This window comes from Bombina bombina, chromosome 5 (assembly GCF_027579735.1).
Source record: "Bombina bombina isolate aBomBom1 chromosome 5, aBomBom1.pri, whole genome shotgun sequence".
NCBI lineage: Eukaryota > Metazoa > Chordata > Amphibia > Anura > Bombinatoridae > Bombina > Bombina bombina.
The window spans coordinates 112,027,602-112,049,931 of record NC_069503.1 but is presented as its reverse complement, the minus strand read 5'-3'; the positions used below and the strand labels follow the sequence as shown (position 1 = coordinate 112,049,931).

General features: G+C 40.0%; 1 protein-coding gene across 1 annotated transcript in view; it reads right to left on the bottom strand.

The window, feature by feature from the left end:
- LOC128661371 (uncharacterized) overlaps positions 1-21,176 on the bottom strand; it is a 302,587-nt gene extending 281,411 nt beyond the window's left edge. The window contains exon 1 of the mRNA XM_053715634.1: positions 19,928-21,176. The gene's annotated coding sequence lies outside the window, so the exon portion shown is untranslated. The remainder of the gene's footprint in view (positions 1-19,927) is intronic.
- Between the last annotated feature and the right edge of the window lie 1,154 nt (positions 21,177-22,330).

Sequence of the window (22,330 nt, the reverse complement as noted above, 5' to 3'; positions counted from 1 at the left end):
AGTTTGCCCCACTAAAGTTTAACCGGACAATTTGCTTATACAGATACCCTCAGGAATACTTCAAAGTCTTTAAGGGGCCTCAATAATTGAATAAACAAACAGAGTTCATCTGAACGGTAGTATTGAATAAACCAATGCTTGTCAGTGTGCTCAGCATGTAACAAACAGTTCTTAAATTTTGAGAGTCCGCTCTATAGCTCATATGTATAGCCTCTAATTGGGTGTTCTTTGGCTTTAACGCTGACTTAAATAAGTAGATATACAGGTATCCCAAATATGCTCGGCAAATACAGGTTGTACAAATAGAAATTCTCACCAGCTGTGGTATCCTGCTCTCCCAGGCTACTGCCTGTCCACCAACGCGGAACGAGCGCACCTCTAGCCGGGCTTCTCCTTCGGTAGTGTGTTCTGTATCGAGCCGCGTCCTGTTAGCCAATAGGAACCAGGTAGTGACGTATCCTACGTGTCACTTACGCCACTCCGCCAATGGTAACCCGGTTAGCTGACGTTTCCCACCTGTCATCCGTGGGCAGCCAATCCATACGCGTTGAGGGAATCCAATGACCATCCAGGGGTCGGCCTCAACTTGCGATGTCCGTTTACCAAACAAACAGGGAGCAATCAATGGTACTTATCGTAATGAATCAAATGCATGTAGTGAGGCTTCACTGTACACACTCAGGCAGAGGTATTACAAGCGGCCCCTATATGAAAACTTGAAGAGGGTAACCATTTACTTCCTCCTCACTGAGGGTAACTCTGGTGGGCTTAGCAGATGGTGCTGGCTTGTGGTAACAAATAGGCAATCAGAAAAAAGCAGAAAAACATGCCAGGCACCAAAAATAAATAAAAAATCTTATTTTATTGGTATTCCATTAAAAATAGTATACAACAAGAGCAATGTGGGGGAACCCCCAGACAAAACAGACTAACGCGTTTCGGCTAGGAGAGCCGTACTCATAGTCCATAAAACTACTAAGAATGCACTGATTTAAATACCCAGTGCTCTATTTCTATTGGTTGGCCATCTAATTGAAATTTAAAGGTACAGTGCCCCAAACATCTACAGCACCTTACTGTATAGTAAACATAGCTATATTTAAATACTAAGGTAGTACCATTAAATGGCCAAATGGGGGTGAGAGAGCTTAAATAGCTTATATAAATGACATAATATTAACACAGGACCGGCTCAACTATAAATGTGTATAAGGAATACATGTAACAATGCATACTTCAAGGTTATAACCATATTAGGCTTATTTAGTCTAAAAAGAGGAAATATTATTATATAATTCTACTGTTCCAATATACACATTGATAGGTACGGGGTATATTACCATATTCAACCTATGACGGTGAAAAAGTGACAAAAAGATAAAATGAGCCCATGACTAGAGGCGCTAATCAAATATTCATAACCCTAGATGGTGTTAAAACGATAGAAATGGTTTAGACCATTTGCGTATATAGTGACCCTTCCCTGTTCTACAATATATCATTTAGAGGGAAGTAGCATCAAGCAAATCCAATAAAAAGTGTGAATGAGCCTATGACTAGAGAACGGGTTGACTATCTAAAATAAATAACTTCAATTAAGTACTCATAAATTAATCTCTGAAAAGCCTTAGGACCTATAGACTAGATAGCTAAAGTGAAAGTAGTTGATTACAAATATATATAGTAATGAGCCTATGACAAGAGGCCAGCGTGAAAAGCTAGATATGGTTAATTAGTTGATATTTAGGCTCCAAACCAAGAGACCTTGGGGCCTAAACTCAGAATACGATTTCATTAACTATTGGAAGTGAGGAACTAACTCGGTCCCACATTTTACCTATGGGCCCCTGAATCATTCACAGTATAGCTAATCATGTAACTATTTGCTTTCCCTCAGTAATCACATACTATTCTAGCCTGTAGGGACCAAATAAATAGGTATTAGTTCTACCTGACCATATATGTTTACTAATTTCATTAAGTCCTTAAACTATCCTCTAGTCATAGGCTCATTACAAACACTAAGACAAATCTAGTACATAGGGACCTTGACAATATACACCAGTTTCACTAATAAGTACAACTAATTAACCATATCTAGCTTTTCACGCTGGCCTCTTGTCATAGGCTCATTACTATATATATTTGTAATCAACTACTTTCACTTTAGCTATCTAGTCTATAGGTCCTAAGGCTTTTCAGAGATTAATTTATGAGTACTTAATTGAAGTTATTTATTTTAGATAGTCAACCCGTTCTCTAGTCATAGGCTCATTCACACTTTTTATTGGATTTGCTTGATGCTACTTCCCTCTAAATGATATATTGTAGAACAGGGAAGGGTCACTATATACGCAAATGGTCTAAACCATTTCTATCGTTTTAACACCATCTAGGGTTATGAATATTTGATTAGCGCCTCTAGTCATGGGCTCATTTTATCTTTTTGTCACTTTTTCACCGTCATAGGTTGAATATGGTAATATACCCCGTACCTATCAATGTGTATATTGGAACAGTAGAATTATATAATAATATTTCCTCTTTTTAGACTAAATAAGCCTAATATGGTTATAACCTTGAAGTATGCATTGTTACATGTATTCCTTATACACATTTATAGTTGAGCCGGTCCTGTGTTAATATTATGTCATTTATATAAGCTATTTAAGCTCTCTCACCCCCATTTGGCCATTTAATGGTACTACCTTAGTATTTAAATATAGCTATGTTTACTATACAGTAAGGTGCTGTAGATGTTTGGGGCACTGTACCTTTAAATTTCAATTAGATGGCCAACCAATAGAAATAGAGCACTGGGTATTTAAATCAGTGCATTCTTAGTAGTTTTATGGACTATGAGTACGGCTCTCCTAGCCGAAACGCGTTAGTCTGTTTTGTCTGGGGGTTCCCCCACATTGCTCTTGTTGTATACTATTTTTAATGGAATACCAATAAAATAAGATTTTTTATTTATTTTTGGTGCCTGGCATGTTTTTCTGCTTTTTTCTGATTGCCTATTTGTTACCACAAGCCAGCACCATCTGCTAAGCCCACCGGAGTTACCCTCAGTGAGGAGGAAGTAAATGGTTACCCTCTTCAAGTTTTCATATAGGGGCCGCTTGTAATACCTCTGCCTGAGTGTGTACAGTGAAGCCTCACTACATGCATTTGATTCATTACGATAAGTACCATTGATTGCTCCCTGTTTGTTTGGTAAACGGACATCGCAAGTTGAGGCCGACCCCTGGATGGTCATTGGATTCCCTCAACGCGTATGGATTGGCTGCCCACGGATGACAGGTGGGAAACGTCAGCTAACCGGGTTACCATTGGCGGAGTGGCGTAAGTGACACGTAGGATACGTCACTACCTGGTTCCTATTGGCTAACAGGACGCGGCTCGATACAGAACACACTACCGAAGGAGAAGCCCGGCTAGAGGTGCGCTCGTTCCGCGTTGGTGGACAGGCAGTAGCCTGGGAGAGCAGGATACCACAGCTGGTGAGAATTTCTATTTGTACAACCTGTATTTGCCGAGCATATTTGGGATACCTGTATATCTACTTATTTAAGTCAGCGTTAAAGCCAAAGAACACCCAATTAGAGGCTATACATATGAGCTATAGAGCGGACTCTCAAAATTTAAGAACTGTTTGTTACATGCTGAGCACACTGACAAGCATTGGTTTATTCAATACTACCGTTCAGATGAACTCTGTTTGTTTATTCAATTATTGAGGCCCCTTAAAGACTTTGAAGTATTCCTGAGGGTATCTGTATAAGCAAATTGTCCGGTTAAACTTTAGTGGGGCAAACTTTTTTCAAAGGATTAGTTGGGACTTTATTCTTTTTTTGTGCTATATTTAAAGTGGCAGGTGGTAAGCCACTTAAACCAACTAACCAGCACATCATGCAGCAAATTCAAGATGAAACAGCAGTAGTATTCTATTCCCTAAAGAAGGCAGATGAAAGAGATGTGGACAATAGAGAGATTGACCAGATTTTTTCACAGGACAGAAACAACTATGACTTGCCTATGTTATTTGATGACATGGAACGGTTGCTAACTAAAGAGAAAAAACTCAAATGGGACATATGGACTCTGGAGAAATACTTGGCCTTAAATATGATACCAAGAGGTCTCAGGGTCAATAAGTTCCCTACTTTTGAAACAGAGGATACAGAATTTATAGAATTGTGGAATACTGTGCTTAATGACTGTTCATTTAGACTGATGAAATTGTTAGTTACCTATAAGTCTAATATGCTATCATCTATATGATCTGAGATTGTGGAGGTACAGCTACTTCTGAATACTTATTCCAACACTGTAGATTATCCCAATTTTGACAAGGTCTTACAACGTACCATATTAGAGGTGAAAAGTGAAATAGTTAACATCAAACACACTAAATTTATTAGAGATAAGGCAGACTATGACAGTAACAAAATATATATTTGGAATAAGAGCCAAAGGTCCCAATTTAGGAGGTCCCAGAATTTTTCAAGAGGGGGAAGACGTAACAGGGGGAGAAGATCTAGAGGTAGAAGATCAGTTACATTTTCTGAGAGTGAGGCTGACTCAGGTGGCGATAGTACACAGTCAGAGAATGAAGATAGTAACTTTCCACAAGAAATCGTTGATATTAACACTGAACTCAATAGAAACGGGGGTCATATGTACCACCGGAGTAGGGGTGGTAATAGGGCAGGCTCTGGGAGAGGTAGAATAATCTACAATTCCTCAAGATCTAGGGGCCAATCAAGTCAACAAAGAAGGTATCAGCCTATATCTGATTACCACTATACTCCAGCTCAATCCACCAATAATTTGGTACACAATAGGGATGATGAGCTAGTACAACTGGAGCAGGTTTTTCAGATAGGACACCACACCAGCGAAGGGGGAGGTACTACCATACAGGGACCCCAACAAGGGAGGTATCCATCACGTCAGACGAGAGCCCCGTCCAAGTACATACCGTCATAAATCTATCTAACCACATTCTTACTAACCATGAGGAGAGGGTGCTGTCTCTTGGTCTGGGTTTTGTACCAACAGTTAATTTCAACTTGTTTAAAACAATGCTGGATTTAAACAGATTTATTCGTAATCTAACTTTACGTAAACATTTTTTCAGGCACAAACACAGACCAGGAAGCAGCAAATACTGAGGGCACATCCCAAAGAGATACTTGCCAGGAATTTGACTTCCTCGAGACATGTGATCTTATTACTCTGGAGGAGTTGGGGAGAGAGGGATTGCCAAGATTGGAGGAGGCAAACCCAGATAGGGTTTAAAAGATATAAAAACCCCTCTACCTTCTACCCCATCCAGAGTAGGGGCAACATAATCGAGACCTTTTATAAGAGGGTAGAATCGGATTTGAGATATCTATCCTTGTCTCAGACTAGTCCTATGAGAAACTTGTCATTTAACGAAAGAAAAGCCCTTAAATCTTTGGAAGAAAATACGGAAGTGGTGATAAAACAGGCGGACAAGGGGGGCTCAATAGTCCTCCTCAATAGATCAGACTACATCAAAGAAGCCCTAAGACAGCTTGAAGATGTGGAAAACTATCAACATCTAAGTCAGGACCCTACCAATAGATTCCAGAGAGAACTTATGCACCTATTGGATGGAGCAATGGAGGATGGTCTTTTAGATGAGAAAACCTTTAAATATCTTTTTGTGGAACATCCGGTCATCCCACTGTTCCATCATTTTCCAAAGGTGCATAAGTCATTAGAAAACGTCCAAGGTAGACCCATAGTGAATGGCATAGGGTCTATGCTGGAACATCTCTCGGAGTGGCTGGATGGAGTACTTCAGCCTCTGGTCAAGTCACTCCCCAGCTATGTCAGGGACTCTAAACATGTGTTGAATTTGGTTGAAAACGTACCTTGGGAACGAGATTTTGGATGGCTCTCTGTGGATGTTGTTTCTCTTTACTCCAATATACCCCATGAATGGGGCATAAAAGCAGTGACATATTTCCTGAAAGAGAAAACGACCCACAGCGACCCGTTCATTACCTTTGTAGTAGATGTAACCCACTTCCTGTTGACTCACAACTATTTTCGGTTTGAGGGGGAGTTCTACCTGCAGAGACGTGGGACCGCTATGGGAGCAAAGTTTGCTCCCACTTACGCCAACCTATTCATGGGTTGGTGGGAGCGGTGCCACGTCTATGCGGCTGGTAACCCCTTCAGACCGAAAATTAGATTGTATATCCGTTACATAGATGACCTTCTATTTATATGGAGGGGAAACACGGAGCAAGCATGTGAATTTGTGGAATATTTGGGACAAAACGGAGTAAACCTAAAATTCACATTTGAGTTCCACAAAGACCAGGTCCATTATCTGGACCTTGAGTTGAGGGGCTGCTCTCTGGGTAAGGTTTCCTCACAAGTGTATAGGAAGCCTATCTCAGGGAATAGCCTATTACACGCAAGAAGCTGCCATCCGAAACACATGCCGTATTCTGTGGCAAAGGGCCAATTTGTGCGTATTAAACGCAACTGTACTTTACCCCAAACCTATGCCACTCATGCAGATGATTTGGAAAAACGCCTGCAACAGAGAGGATACTGTAAAAAAATCATTAAAAGAGCCAGAAATGAAGTAAACAATATGCCTCGGGAAACCCTTTTAAGGGATAAACCCATCTCAAAGAAAAATACAGACAACACATTAACTTTTGTGACAGATTACTCAGCCCAGTACACACAGATTTGTGGTATTATCCGCAACCATTTTAAACTACTAGTGGCTGATGATGCCCTCACAGAAACGGCTAAAAGAGGGTGTAGGTTTTCTTATAGAAGAAATAAATCTATAGGTAACCTAGTGTCCCCTTCTCAATTAAAAAGTTCTAGACCGGAGATGGGAGCCGCTTCCTCCTGGCTAACCCATAGAGGAACGTATAGGTGCGGGTATTTACAATGCAAGGCATGTGAGCATGTACAGGTTGGTACCTCATTCACTTCTGCAGTGACTGGGGAAACCTTCGATATTTCCTCTTGTGTCAATTGCAGATCTACGTATTGCATCTATCTTCTGTGGTGCACATTGTGCAATCTGCAATATGTAGGTTTGACCACTAGGGACGTCCGCTCCAGGATACGCGAACATTTGTCCACGATTAGAATAGGTAAGAGTAGTACTACATTGGTAACTCACTTTGTACAAAAGCACGACAAAGATTGTCACTCCCTCAAATGGATGATCATTGAAAAGGTACAACATCAAAAGAGGGGAGGCAACCGCTTTGACGTCCTGTCAAGGCAAGAGATGTACTGGATATTTAGGCTCCAAACCAAGAGACCTTGGGGCCTAAACTCAGAATACGATTTCATTAACTATTGGAAGTGAGGAACTAACTCGGTCCCACATTTTACCTATGGGCCCCTGAATCATTCACAGTATAGCTAATCATGTAACTCTTTGCTTTCCCTCAGTAATCACATACTATTCTAGCCTGTAGGGACCAAATAAATAGGTATTAGTTCTACCTGACCATATATGTTTACTAATTTCATTAAGTCCTTAAACTATCCTCTAGTCATAGGCTCATTACAAACACTAAGACAAATCTAGTACATAGGGACCTTGACAATATACACCAGTTTCACTAATAAGTACAACTAATTAACCATATCTAGCTTTTCACGCTGGCCTCTTGTCATAGGCTCATTACTATATATATTTGTAATCAACTACTTTCACTTTAGCTATCTAGTCTATAGGTCCTAAGGCTTTTCAGAGATTAATTTATGAGTACTTAATTGAAGTTATTTATTTTAGATAGTCAACCCGTTCTCTAGTCATAGGCTCATTCACACTTTTTATTGGATTTGCTTGATGCTACTTCCCTCTAAATGATATATTGTAGAACAGGGAAGGGTCACTATATACGCAAATGGTCTAAACCATTTCTATCGTTTTAACACCATCTAGGGTTATGAATATTTGATTAGCGCCTCTAGTCATGGGCTCATTTTATCTTTTTGTCACTTTTTTCACCGTCATAGGTTGAATATGGTAATATACCCCGTACCTATCAATGTGTATATTGGAACAGTAGAATTATATAATAATATTTCCTCTTTTTAGACTAAATAAGCCTAATATGGTTATAACCTTGAAGTATGCATTGTTACATGTATTCCTTATACACATTTATAGTTGAGCCGGTCCTGTGTTAATATTATGTCATTTATATAAGCTATTTAAGCTCTCTCACCCCCATTTGGCCATTTAATGGTACTACCTTAGTATTTAAATATAGCTATGTTTACTATACAGTAAGGTGCTGTAGATGTTTGGGGCACTGTACCTTTAAATTTCAATTAGATGGCCAACCAATAGAAATAGAGCACTGGGTATTTAAATCAGTGCATTCTTAGTAGTTTTATGGACTATGAGTACGGCTCTCCTAGCCGAAACGCGTTAGTCTGTTTTGTCTGGGGGTTCCCCCACATTGCTCTTGTTGTATACTATTTTTAATGGAATACCAATAAAATAAGATTTTTTATTTATTTTTGGTGCCTGGCATGTTTTTCTGCTTTTTTCTGATTGCCTATTTGTTACCACAAGCCAGCACCATCTGCTAAGCCCACCGGAGTTACCCTCAGTGAGGAGGAAGTAAATGGTTACCCTCTTCAAGTTTTCATATAGGGGCCGCTTGTAATACCTCTGCCTGAGTGTGTACAGTGAAGCCTCACTACATGCATTTGATTCATTACGATAAGTACCATTGATTGCTCCCTGTTTGTTTGGTAAACGGACATCGCAAGTTGAGGCCGACCCTGGATGGTCATTGGATTCCCTCAACGCGTATGGATTGGCTGCCCACGGATGACAGGTGGGAAACGTCAGCTAACCGGGTTACCATTGGCGGAGTGGCGTAAGTGACACGTAGGATACGTCACTACCTGGTTCCTATTGGCTAACAGGACGCGGCTCGATACAGAACACACTACCGAAGGAGAAGCCCGGCTAGAGGTGCGCTCGTTCCGCGTTGGTGGACAGGCAGTAGCCTGGGAGAGCAGGATACCACAGCTGGTGAGAATTTCTATTTGTACAACCTGTATTTGCCGAGCATATTTGGGATACCTGTATATCTACTTATTTAAGTCAGCGTTAAAGCCAAAGAACACCCAATTAGAGGCTATACATATGAGCTATAGAGCGGACTCTCAAAATTTAAGAACTGTTTGTTACATGCTGAGCACACTGACAAGCATTGGTTTATTCAATACTACCGTTCAGATGAACTCTGTTTGTTTATTCAATTATTGAGGCCCCTTAAAGACTTTGAAGTATTCCTGAGGGTATCTGTATAAGCAAATTGTCCGGTTAAACTTTAGTGGGGCAAACTTTTTTCAAAGGATTAGTTGGGACTTTATTCTTTTTTGTGGTAACCGCAAAAATACCTGACTCTGCCATTGCAATACATGGATATTCATGCCATAGAAATGATAGAGCAAAGAGAGGAGGCGGTATTGTAATTTATGTTGACAATTCCACAAAGTACACCCCCTTACAAAAATCTAGCTCTCCTGTCACCTTTGATTTCCTTTCTGGTAAAATTGAAATCCCATGCAGTAAATCAATAATTGTTTCAGGGATCTACCACCCACCTAGCTCCCCTGTACATTCCCTTTCTGACATAGCACATCTCCTTAGTGAAACCATAGCTCAAAACTCAAAAAGTGAAATTTTGGTTTTTAGAGATTTTAATATTGATTGGCTGAATCTAAAAAATAATAGTTGTCGCTCACTGTTTAAATCTTTGCAGCTAACGCAATTAATCTCCTCCCCAACTCACATAAACATCAAAAGCCATAATCACACCCTGCTTGACTGGATTCTCTCCACTTCTCCCGACCGAATCCAGGAGGCAGGTGTTCTCCCTAACAATTTCAGTGACCACTGCCTAGTGTACTGCGTGCGCAAAATAAAGGCAACTAAATCCTCTCCCAAGGTTAAAATCACCAGGTCCTTCAAAAAATTTAATCTTCAATCATTTCTAAATGACATTAAGAACCTCCCCTGGCACAGATTAAACCTAATCCCAGATCTAGATTCTGCAGTAGAATTCTTCCAGTCTGAACTCCTACAAGTTTGGAATATGCATGCCCGCTGCGTAAGGTGAGAGTAAAAGGAGCAGACTTAAAAATTGGATCACAGCTGACCTCATTCAAATGTACCAGTTTCGGGATTCATTGTGGTCAAAGTTCAAGCATACAGGCTCTATGAACGATCACTGTGTATATAGACAATGGCGAAATATATGCACTAAACAAACAAAATTGGCCAAGGCCCAATATTTCTGTGAAAATCTGAACAATAACATATCAAACCCTAGAAAGTTTTGGAAACTCATAAACAACTTACAAAATCCACCAATCCACTCCCAACCCCCCACTGTCAATGTGGACAACCAAACCCTGCAACTCCACTTAGAAGTAGCAAATGCCTTTAAAAGTTATTTTGTCAGATGCTAATAAATGACACGCATCCTGAAACTACAAATGTGGATCAGGCCCCAATAAATCAGCAAAGACCCAATATACAGAAGTTCAATTTTAGACCTGTACCCATCAATGTCATTAAGAAACACCTTAATAATCTAAAAACGAAAAACCAGTCTGGACCTGATCAAATCCCAGCAATGCTGTTGAAGATCAGTGTGCCGGCAATTGCTAAACCCGTCGCAACCCTAATTAACGAATCCTTGGTGTCTGGATACATACCCAAACTTTGGAAAACTGCAAGAGTAGTGCCTATCCATAAAAGTGGGGAGTTAACCTTGGTTTCTAATTATCGTCCCATATCTTTGCTCCCAGTATTGTCAAAAATCTTAGAAAAATGCGTCCATACGCAACTATGTGAGTATTACCAACAATCCAACTATCTGACCCCTGATAAATCAGGTTTTCGCCCAAATCACTCCACTACAACTGCCCTCCTAAAAGTTTGCAATGACATCCAAACTGGCATGGAACAAGGAGACCTAACTGGAGCTATTTTCCTTGACTTTGCAAAGGCCTTTGACACAGTAGACCATGACATACTACTGCTCAAACTTAAAAAAACTCAGGTATTGGTGATCGTCCACTAACCTGGTTTCGATCATATGTTTCGGATCGATCACAATATGTCTCCATTTCTGACAGTGACTCCCTCCCTCTCCTGGTCACGTGTGGTGTTCCCCAAGGATCCATTCTCGGCCCCCTGCTATTCACATTATTTATAAATGATCTGCCTAATGTCTGCAAATCCTCAACTGTACACATGTACACAGACGACACGGTAATCTATGCAAACAATTCCGATCTGTCGCAGCTTGAAGCAGTGCTCCAAGACCAATTCACAGAGGTAGAAAAGTGGATATCAAAAAACAAACTCTTCCTAAACACTGACAAAACTGTCACTATGATCTTTGGAACAGGGCCTAAATTACACAAATTACAAAATTCCCATCTACGCATCAAAACAAAATCCAATTGCACGCTGACCGCAGTCCACTCTTTCAAATACTTGGGTATGTTGTTAGACCCCAATATATCTTTTGGCCTCCACATAGAAAAACTTGCAGCTAAACTTTATCCAAAACTAGGTGCCCTGTACAGAATCAAATCCTGCCTCAGCCCTACAGTAAAGGAAAAGATTGTACAGCAAATGCTGATGCCTATCATGGATTATGGGGACGTAGTATACGCACCTGCACCGCAAACTCACCTTAATAAACTAAATACATTGTATAACTCGTTCTGCCGCTTTGTGCTACAATGTAACTACAGGACCCACCATTGTGACATGCTAAAAGAAATAAACTGGCTGTCGCTGGAATCCAGACGCTCCCTCCATCTTTCTTGCCTTGTGTTTAAGAGCCTTTCTGCGAAGCTCCCACCCTACCTGAGCAGAATGCTCTCCCCCGCTATTCCCACCTCCTATAACCTCCGATCCAATACCATCACATTATTTAGCTTGCCTCAATACAAAAAGAAAGCAGCTTGATCCTCCTTTTCCTACAGAGCACCACAATTATGGAACGACCTCCCGCACACTTTCAAACCTTCCCCAAGCCTAATATCCTTTAAGAGATCTCTCTCTACATATCTCAAAACAGAATGCACCTGTCATGGTTGATTAAATACCTGTTCTATGTTAAAAAAAATTGCATATATTGTGTATTATTATTGTTTTTTTTGTATTTTATTGTACCCTATGTTATCAATGCAATGACCCAGGACATACTTGAAAACAAGAGAAATCTCAATGTATCCTTCCTGGTAAAATATGTTATAAATAAATATATTGAAATGGGAACAAAAATTGAATATATCTGTTCCCACTCAGGTCTGGCAACATACACTCCTATTAACTAAAAAAGCTATCCACTGTATTACCATATATGAGACAAATTTTAAGTTTCTCACACACTGGTATTATGTTGCAGCCAGATTAGCTGAATTGTTCCCTACTGCTTCTCCTCAATGCTGGAGAAACTGCAACCACATAGGTGATATGATACAGATTTGGTGGGGTTGCCCGATACTCAAACCACTTTGGGACACTTGTTTCATTACACTATCCAGACTAGAGATCCCCCTTCCTAAGTCTATGGAAGTGACCCTCTTTCATTTAGGTTCCTACAAACTACCTAAGCACCATTGATACTTATGCATATACCTCTTTTCAGCTATCAAACTTTCCATTTCCAGATCATGGAAAAAAACTACCCCCCCCTCCTGGCCAGAAATAATTAAAGTTATGGCGTATTTTTACTACATGGAAAAAAAATGTGTTCTACTCCTTAGAAAACTCAGACCTGTTTGAAATGATATGGACTGACTGGCAAACAATGTTCAACACTCATTGGCTACCTAGCTTAGACCCCTAAGGAGGCATCCCCCAACCCCCTGGCCCTTCCTTTCCTCATCAAACTCCTCTCGTGATAATACCACCCTCCCAGAACCCACACCTACCTTATGCAGCAGATTTTTCCATCACCCTGTCTGTCCCAGCTTCCCACCCACTTTCCCCCCTTTTTTGTTTTTTTTTTGGTACAGAATACTTAATCTACTGTGTTAATATATAACTCCTTTATGGAGTTTATATACATGAGATCTAAATGTTATCTACTTATTTTTTGTATGTTGCTTGTTGTCTGTGATGTTGTGTAATGGTACACAGTTGTATCCTTAATTTGAAAATCAATAAAATATAAAGAAAAAAAAATGGCTTGAATGCTACAACCAAAAATAAATAATAAAAAAAATGATTTATTATATATATATATATATATATATATATATTTATATATATATATATAAGTTATATATATACAGGTGGCCCTCGTTTTGCAAAGGTTCAATTTACACCATTTCAGAATAACAACCTTTTTTCCAGTCATGTGACTGCTATTGAAAAGCATTGAGAAGCAGTGCATTTATCAAAATAGCCATTAGGTGGAGCTGTTTCGCTTGTGTTGCAGCAAAGGCCAAGCAAGCTGAAATTAATCAGTTTAACCAGAACTGAGCTATCGAGCAGCTTTCATAGGAACAAGATCTTCCTGTCTATAAATCAGTCCAGATTGGAATGCATAGAAAGAACTGTTTGCCGAAAAAATGCATCGAGTGAAGTCATGTGTTGTGTGATTATTTTATTAGGTTTATAATGGTGTTTTTAGCAAATGTTTTTGTTCATTTAACTTGGTTTAATTATATATTCTGTGTTGTGTGATTATTTTATTAGGTTTATAATGCTGTTTAGCATTTAAAGTCTTCGTTTCAAAGCATTAAAAAGTTAATGTATTAGGTGTTTACTTATGCCTAACTCCCTCACTTCCCATTGACTTACATTATAAACTGGGTTTCAATTTACAACGGTTTCAATTTACAACCATTCCTTCTGGAACCTAACCCCGGGCGTAAACTGAGGGCTACATATATATATATAATATATATATAGGAAACAAACGAGTTCCGGACAAGATGCTCAAAACAGGTTAATTTATTAAAGAAATAGCGCATATAAAACACACACAGCGGCTCTGCAAATTAACCATGTAGAGTAATACTTGCAGGCAATGAAGGTAACATGGCCAGATAGATGAGGGCTGTTAGGAGCACAGGTGGTGGGCTATGTCTGACGCGTTTCAGCTCCTATAGAGCCTTACTCATAGACTGCATAATGCCCACTTCTGACATGCAACTTTAAAAAGGCTAACCTAACTTGTTATTGGTTGTGATAAAGCCCAATTCATGCAACAGGTGTGTATACAAATTAGGGAGGGACTGGGAGTTGCAAGCTTAATTAGAGTGCAGGCTGTTAGATGTGATATGTACAACGCTCACACCCACTCTTAACAATGTCTGCTCTTAGAGAGTTAAAAACATAGAGAGAAAGAGGTGTTGGTAGGTAGTACTGATCACATCAATAGCTGCAGTCTAAGGGTAACCCATCTTTAAATACATTTGTAAAGAAATTGGTGCAAGCATTAATAACATTGAATGCGGTAAAGCATTAAATGTTATGTAATTTTGATTTTTAATAATTATGTTAACTAATAGCTTTCACATTTTAAATGGCATAGAGCCAATATGTGATAGTATTATATATTATATATATGTGTCCTATGAACACTCATATATTTATATATATACAAAATTACCTGTGTTTTTTAACTTCTCAGTATAATAATAATACTACATCTAAACCTGAACATAGTTAATTCTAATTCTGAGGTGTATTGGTAAGTTGCCTGAAGTAAGGGCATGAGCATGAATACATGCTTGGCACTTATTAAGAACTTAACCATAAAACTTCATGCTATATGAACATAAGGTTTGTTATAGTAATGGTTGATTTGTTCTGAACCTATTTGGAAAATTTAAATACTAGATGACCTACGTATGGCAATTCTTATAATTATTATAATGAATTATATTTATGTTAGTGCAAACACAAGGTACTTTGCTATGATAACTTATTTAGATCAAGATACTATACTCAATGCCCAGAAAAATAGAAAAAAGGGAAGATAAAAAGATGGGGTGGGCCCTAAATTAATATTGCTGCTGGTATCTCCCTGTGGTATGCTAATGTCCACTGGACCCTCTATCTGAATATCAATGAATCATAATCGTTCACTGGAACTATTCAGGCATTATTAATGAAGATACCCTTGGGATTTGGTTACTGTGAATATCGTCGATGGCTAAGTCTGGTGGGAGTGTCACACTAGGACTGCCAATGTTAATGAGATCTGTTTCTATGTTAAGGACCTAGGGGTTGTCTGGTTCCCAGTGTGAAAATCCAAAAGGACTCCTTTCTAAGGAGGTCCTTGGATCTATCACCTTCCCCGTGGTCTCTTTGAATGCGGTCTATGATCAACCATGTAAAATTTCTGACATCTCTATGATGCACTTCTATTAAATGCTTGGCTGCTCCTGTTGGTTAGGATACCCCGCTCAATGTCATTGAGGTGGCTTGTATCCTCTCTCTTGCCTCTCGAGAGGTGCAACCTACGTACTGCTTATCACATGCCAAGCATGTGATCATATAGATAATAAAGGTCGTTTGACAGGTTGTGCAATGGGAGTGTGTATATACCCTTTGTGTAGCTGTAGATTGGAACTTCCTATTTACACTTACATACCCACAGGCTTTGCAAGTGCTGTTACAGTGTACTCCCGTGGCCATTTGTAATGCCCTTTTTGGGGTTAGATCCAGCTGCTTTTTGTTTTTTGCTTTTTTTAGTAGGGAGGGGGGATACCGTCGGTTTCCCCAATTGTTTATAGTAAGCTTGGGGACACAAAAGCAACCCTCCCTAATCTCATCTTTCAAGATGTCGTCAGCTAGCAGAAGATTGGGGAGATTCTTCCGCAAGATTTTGCAGACCTGATAGTACTGTGAGCTATAGGTGGTCACAAAGTAGGTTTTATTCCTGGGGAGGCTTTTGATTAGACTTTTCCTTAAGTAGTGGTAGACCTATCTTGATGTAAAACATCATTGAAGGCTCTGTGTATGGGTCTTTTTTGTTGTATCCTCTCTCAGAGAATTTTTGGGTAAGCAAATGGCTCTCGTGCAAGAAGCTGTCATGCTCGTAGCAATTGCGCCGTAATCTTAAAAATTGCCCTTTGCAATCCCATAACTTCGTATGCCTAGGGTGGCAACTCCTAGCGTGAAGGAAAGTATTGATGTAATCGTTTAATATATAGTGAGGGTGCTTACTTTATTCTCCAAGGGGTTTTCCTATAAAAATGACATCTAAGTATGGGACCTGGACTTTATCAAAGCTGTGGGTAAACTTAGACCCACCGTATTCTTATTGATATACTCACAGAAGTTTGCTATGTCTTCTTGTGTACCAGACCACACAGTTAGAAGGTCATCAATATAGCGTTTGTAGCTAGGATTGATGTTAGGAAAGGATTCTGATCAGAGTATAGGTGCGTCAACTCCCACCAGCCCATGAAGATATATGGCATAGGCTGGTGCGAATTTCGCACCCATAGCTGTCCCTCTCTGTTGGAGAAAGAAGCTTCCTCAAAATAGTTGTGAGTTAACAGAAATTCTAACACTTCTCACTATATATGCCTTGAGGTCAGTGTTGTAATTGCTGAAATTATCCAGCATATATCTTGTGGCTGCTATCCCTTTATCATGTGGAATGGCCGAATAGAGACCAACCACATCAATCGTTAGCCAGCCCATTTCATCGTTCCAGGTGTGGTCTTGCATCAGTCTCAGGAGATGTTTGGTATCTCTTAAGTATGATGGCAATCCATATACAAGGGGTTGTAGTAAGGACTCCAGCCAATTTGATAGGTTTTCATAAAGGGATCCTATTCCCGAAACTATCGGGCGCCCTTTCACCTCCTCCAAAGATTTATGAACTTTGGGGAGGTGATGAAATATCGGTACTACAGGATGTTGAACATTTAAATAATCAAATGTTTCATCATCAATAAGTCCCTGGTTGTTTGCCATCATCAAGCAGATCCAACAGGAGGGCCCCAAAGCGTTGTGTTGGATCCCCAGGCAATCTTGTATATACTTCTTCATCAAGTAGTTGCCTTTCTGCTTCCTTAATATAGTAGGATTTATCCAAAACCACTATGGATCCCCCCTTGTCAGACTGCTTGATGATAATGTTGTCTCTGTCTTGTAGTTGTTTGAGAGCCTTTCTTAGTTGTGTGTTAAATTATCATGTTCCCTGCTCTGAGATTGTAGTGTTTCTTTCTCCAGCTTCAGGAGATTTCCTCTTCCATCCGTTTTTTGGAAGCTCTCTAATTACTTGCCCCTACACTGCGTGGGGTAAAAAATAGATTTTGGCTTATAGCCTGTATGTCCTATCTATTATTACTTCATCTAATGTATTTTCAGATTCCAACAAATGTAAATTTAGGAAATCCCTTGCTTCTGCTGGGTTAAGATAGTCCATGCCTAGCACTTGTATCAGGTATGTGGAACTCTTTCTCTGTAGCGGGGTGTAGTTGGTAATTTTACCAACGGTTTTCAATTTACAACCATTCCTTCTGGAACCTAACCCCCGGCGTAAACTGAGGGCTATACCTGTAAAGATATATATATTTATTATATATATATATATATATATATATATATATATATATATATATATTATATATAGTATATATAGTTAGAAGAAAGAAAAACGAGGAGGCTGCAGACTCTTTTCCAAAGGTGGGTAATTTTAATAAGCAGACAAGTGAAAGACACAGTCACAGTGTGCAGGGGCTGGATCTGACGGCGTTCTCCCCCGCATGCTCACATGCGCTTCATCAGAGATCTACAGGTGTTCACCTGTTTGTCAGGTTAAATACTGGTATTGAGCCAATAGTGTGTAAATAAGGCCTAATTGGTGTGGTGTGAAAAAATATTGTGTAAAAATGTTGAGTGCAGACAACAAAGATAAAATGTGTAAAACTTTCAAAGAGATAAGTGTTATTAAATAGTAATGTGATAGGCAATAAATCTAAGTTGAAAAAGAATTTGGCATAATTATATATTTCTATGATAAGGGTTTAAAGGTGATAGAGTATTTCTAAAAGCTAAATGCAAAAATTTGATTGTTATATTGTACATAAGAATAATAGCACAACAGTGTTCAAAGTCACCGCAGTGATAAGCTGGATAGTAATTATAAAAATGATAAAAAAAAATAATTTTTTTTTTTTTTCAAGATTACAATTATGACATGCAAAACATGTATCTAGGCACAAAAATAAAAATAGAAAGGTAGCAACATGTTATTTAAGAAAAAATGAACTTATTCACTGATGACTACTATTGAGCGCTATCCAAGACCAAAAGATTATTTTTATTTATTTTATGTTTTTAATAAATATTTGTTTGAATGCTGCCTGAGTATATTAGTTGTTTATTTCAATTTACTATTGAATTTGACAGAGTGGCAGCATTGGTAGTCATAATTAATATGGTACTTGGGGAAGTGTGAGATGTAGTGTTCCTGCCAACCTGAGCAGCAAAAAAAAATTTTTTTTTTTTAATTTTGTGAACACCAGCTATCCTATAAAAAAGATCTAACTAGATGTTGGGTTCCTAGATGGTAGAGAAATGATGTGGAGAGATGTAAAAAGAAGGTAAGCATTATTGGGGACAATTCTGATTTGGCGTATATATAGTAAATACTTGTGAACTGCCTGTTGTACCCCAATCCTAGGTGAGCCTATTTATAAGACACTTGGGGAGCTACCTAAGTTATACATCAAAAACCTATTGGGCCTATGATGGTGATAACATCCTATAGGTCCAATATATATATTAAAGATTTAGTATATATAAGGATAGTTGCTATCTAAGGTGGAACACATAAAGATTGTGCTGTAAAAGCTATGAGAACTATGGTGACTGATAATAATAAAATGATAAATTAATAATGGTTGTTATGATAGGAAGTGTGACCTAAAATAAACCTATATACTAAAGAATTAAAATAAAAGATATGTGTAAAACCGATGAACACTCATTAGTTTGATATTTGTTGTATTTATGTGTGCCAAGGGACAATGGGAACTACCTGCAATAATTAGTAGAGGGAGAATGATAAACTCTGACAGATAATGCTTTTCTGGTTGACAATGAGTAGAGGACTTGTAAGTTAGTCTATGAATAAATCAAGATCTTGCCTCATATTAATGCCTTTTGGGCTCTTAGTCTGTAGAGTGAAGATCCAAAAAGCTTCCTTCCTCTGAAGTTTGCTAATTCTGTCACCTCCTCTAATGTCCTTGCCTATATGGTCAATACCTATAAATGAAAATAGATGTTTGATGTGTGTGCCGTGGGATCGAAAATGTTTGGCCACCGGTGTTCTGGGAACTTCCTCTTCAAGTGATAGTAGGTGTTTGTCTAATGCGATCCTTAAGGTGGACGTGTGGTGAGGCCTACATATTGTAGGAGGCACTGTTGACATGTAATTAAGTAAATTACAAATTGGCTAGTGCAATCTATTCTTTGTCTAATTGAGAAAGTTTTTCCTGTATTTGAAGATGTGAACTGGTCACTCTTTTTAGTATAGTTACAACTTTTACAAATGCGTCCACACTTGAAAAAGCCTGAATGTGGAGTTAACCAGTTAATGTTGTGTTGAGGTTTCAAGGTAAAACTTTTTCTAACTTTGTCTCCTACCGTGGGGGCTCTTTTGGCTACACATTTTATTTGCTGTCTAGTTATATCTTTGAGTTTGTGGTCACTTTGTAAAATGGGTAAGTATTTCTGTATTATTTTACAAATTTCTTCATACTGTCTACTATATTGAGTAGAAAAGGACAATTTCTTTAATCGGTGTATTCTGTCTGTCACTAATGCATTTATTTTTCTGTTACGGCTAGCAAATAGTGTATGTCTATCTATTTTACCAACCTCTTTTGCTACTTTTACCAGAGTGGCCTTATTGTATCCTCTCTCCACAAGCCGGGCAGTAATTTGATCAGCTTGATCTTTGTACTGTTGAAAATTAGAGCAATTCCTCCAAGCTCTTATGTATTGGCCCTTCGGTATGCCTCTTATGGTATGTTTTACATGGCATGAATCTGCCCTCAAAATTGTATTGCGTGCTAGCGCCTTCCTGTAGATAGAGGATACAATATTATTGTTGGCATCTATTGACAACTGTAAGTCTAAATAGGCAATTGATCTAGGGTGGGCATTATATGTGAAGCTCAGATTAAAAGAGTTAGCATTTAGTAGGTCGACTAGGTTTTGGGCTTCTCTTAGGTTGACAGGGTTCCAAATGATTATCAGGTCGTCTATGAAACGGCCATACACTACTAGATTGTCTCTGAGGGGGAAATCATCGGCATAAATGGTGTTAATTTCCAGCCAACCCATGTATAAATTAGCATAGGCCGGGGCAAACTTAGCCCCCATGGCTGTGCCGCAGTTTTGTAAATAGAAATCCCCCCCAGACAAAGTAGTTGTGAGTCAATAAGAATTTAGCTGTAGACACTACAAATCCTATAAAATTGTCAGAAAAATCAGTGTATCGTCTTAGCATATTACCCAAAGCCTCCAGGCCTTTTTGGTGGGGTATGCTCGAGTATAAGGCTGTCACGTCGATAGTAAGCCATTGGAAATCAGACTGCCAGTGTATTTTCTCCAATTGAAGGAGTAAATGGGCACTGTCCCTAATGTAGCCTGGGAGGGCCATTACGATAGGCTGGAGTACTGAGTCCAGCCAGGCTCCAAGTCTCTCACACAAGGACCCTATGCTGGCTACAATGGGCCTCCCAGGGGGTTTGGTAAGAGTTTTGTGAATTTTGGGCACAACCCTGAAGGTAGGGACTAAAGGGTCTCTAGTGGACAAGTATTCCTTTACCTCCTGAGAGATATGCCCCTCTTCCAGTGCCGTGTCCAAAAATGAGAGTAGTTCCTGGCTAAACATTAGTGTGGGGTCATAATTGAGTTTAGTGTAGGTGTTGGGGTTGTCAAGGTGTGTTTTTAGTTCTTCCACATAATCTGAAGTGTTTAAAATAACCACCGCCCCTCCCTTGTCCGCCTGAGTCACTACAATATACGTATATGAGCATTTACGTATTTTTGTGTATATACACATACTAACACAGACACACACACATATATATATATACACACACGTCCTAAAGCCCGTTCACACGGGCCATTTTTTGCAGTACCTCGGTCCCACTCTTTTGCGCTCTCTCCCCCATCTCTTTTGCGCTCTCTCCCCCATCTCTTTTGTGCTCTCTGCCCCCATCTCTCTCTCTCTCCACTCTCTTTTGCACTCTCTCTCCCCATCTCTTTTGCGCTCTCTGCCCCCATCTCTCTCCCCATCTCTTTTGCGCTCTCTCCCCCATCTCTCTCTCCCCCCGTCTCTTTTGCGCTCTCTCTACCCCTGTCTCTTTTGCGCTCTCTCTACCCCCGTCTCTTTTGCACTCTCTCTACCCCCCGTCTCTTTTGCGCTCTCTCTACCCCCGTCTCTTTTGCGCTCTCTCTACCCACGTCTCTTTTGCGCTCTCTCCCCCATCTCTCTCTCTCTCCTCTCTTTTGCGCTTTCTCTCCCCCCCTCTCTTTTGCGCTCTCTCTCCCCTCTCTTTTGTGCTCTCTTTCCCTCCTCTCTTTTGCGCTCTCTCTCCCCCTCTCTTTTGCGCTCTCTCTCCCCCCTCTCTTTTGCGCTCTCTCTCTTTCTCCTCTCTTTTGCGCTCTCACTTGAGCCCCCCTCTCTTTTGCGCTCTCTCTCCCCATCTCTTTTGCGCTCTCTCTCCCCCATCTCTTTTGCGCTCTCTCCCCCCATCTCTCTCTCCACTCTCTTTTGTGCTCTCTCTCCCCCTTCTCTTTGCGCTCTCTCCCCCCCCTCTCTTTTGCGCTCTCTCTCTCCCCCATCTCTTTTGCGCTCTCTCTCCCCCATCTCTTTTGCACTCTCTCTCCCCCACTCCTTTGCGCTCTCAACCCCGCCTCGCTTTTGCACTCTCTCCCCCCTCTCATTTGTGCTCTCTCTCCACCCCTCTCTTTTGCGCTCTCTCCCTCCTTTCTTTTGCGCTCTCTCTCCCCCCTCTCTTTTGCGCTCTCTCCTTCCTCTTTTGCACTCTCTCTCCCCCCTCTCTCTTGCGCTCTCTCTCCCCCCCTCTCTTTTGCGCTCTCTCTCCCCCACCCTCTCTTTTGGGCTCTCTTGCCCTATTTTGCGCTCTCTCTCCCCCCTCCTCTTTTGCCCTCTCTCTCGCCCCCCCTCTCTTTTGCCCCTCTCTCTCCCCCCTCTCTTTTGCCCTCTCTCTCCCCCCTCTCTTTCCCCATCTCTTTCTTCCCCTCTCT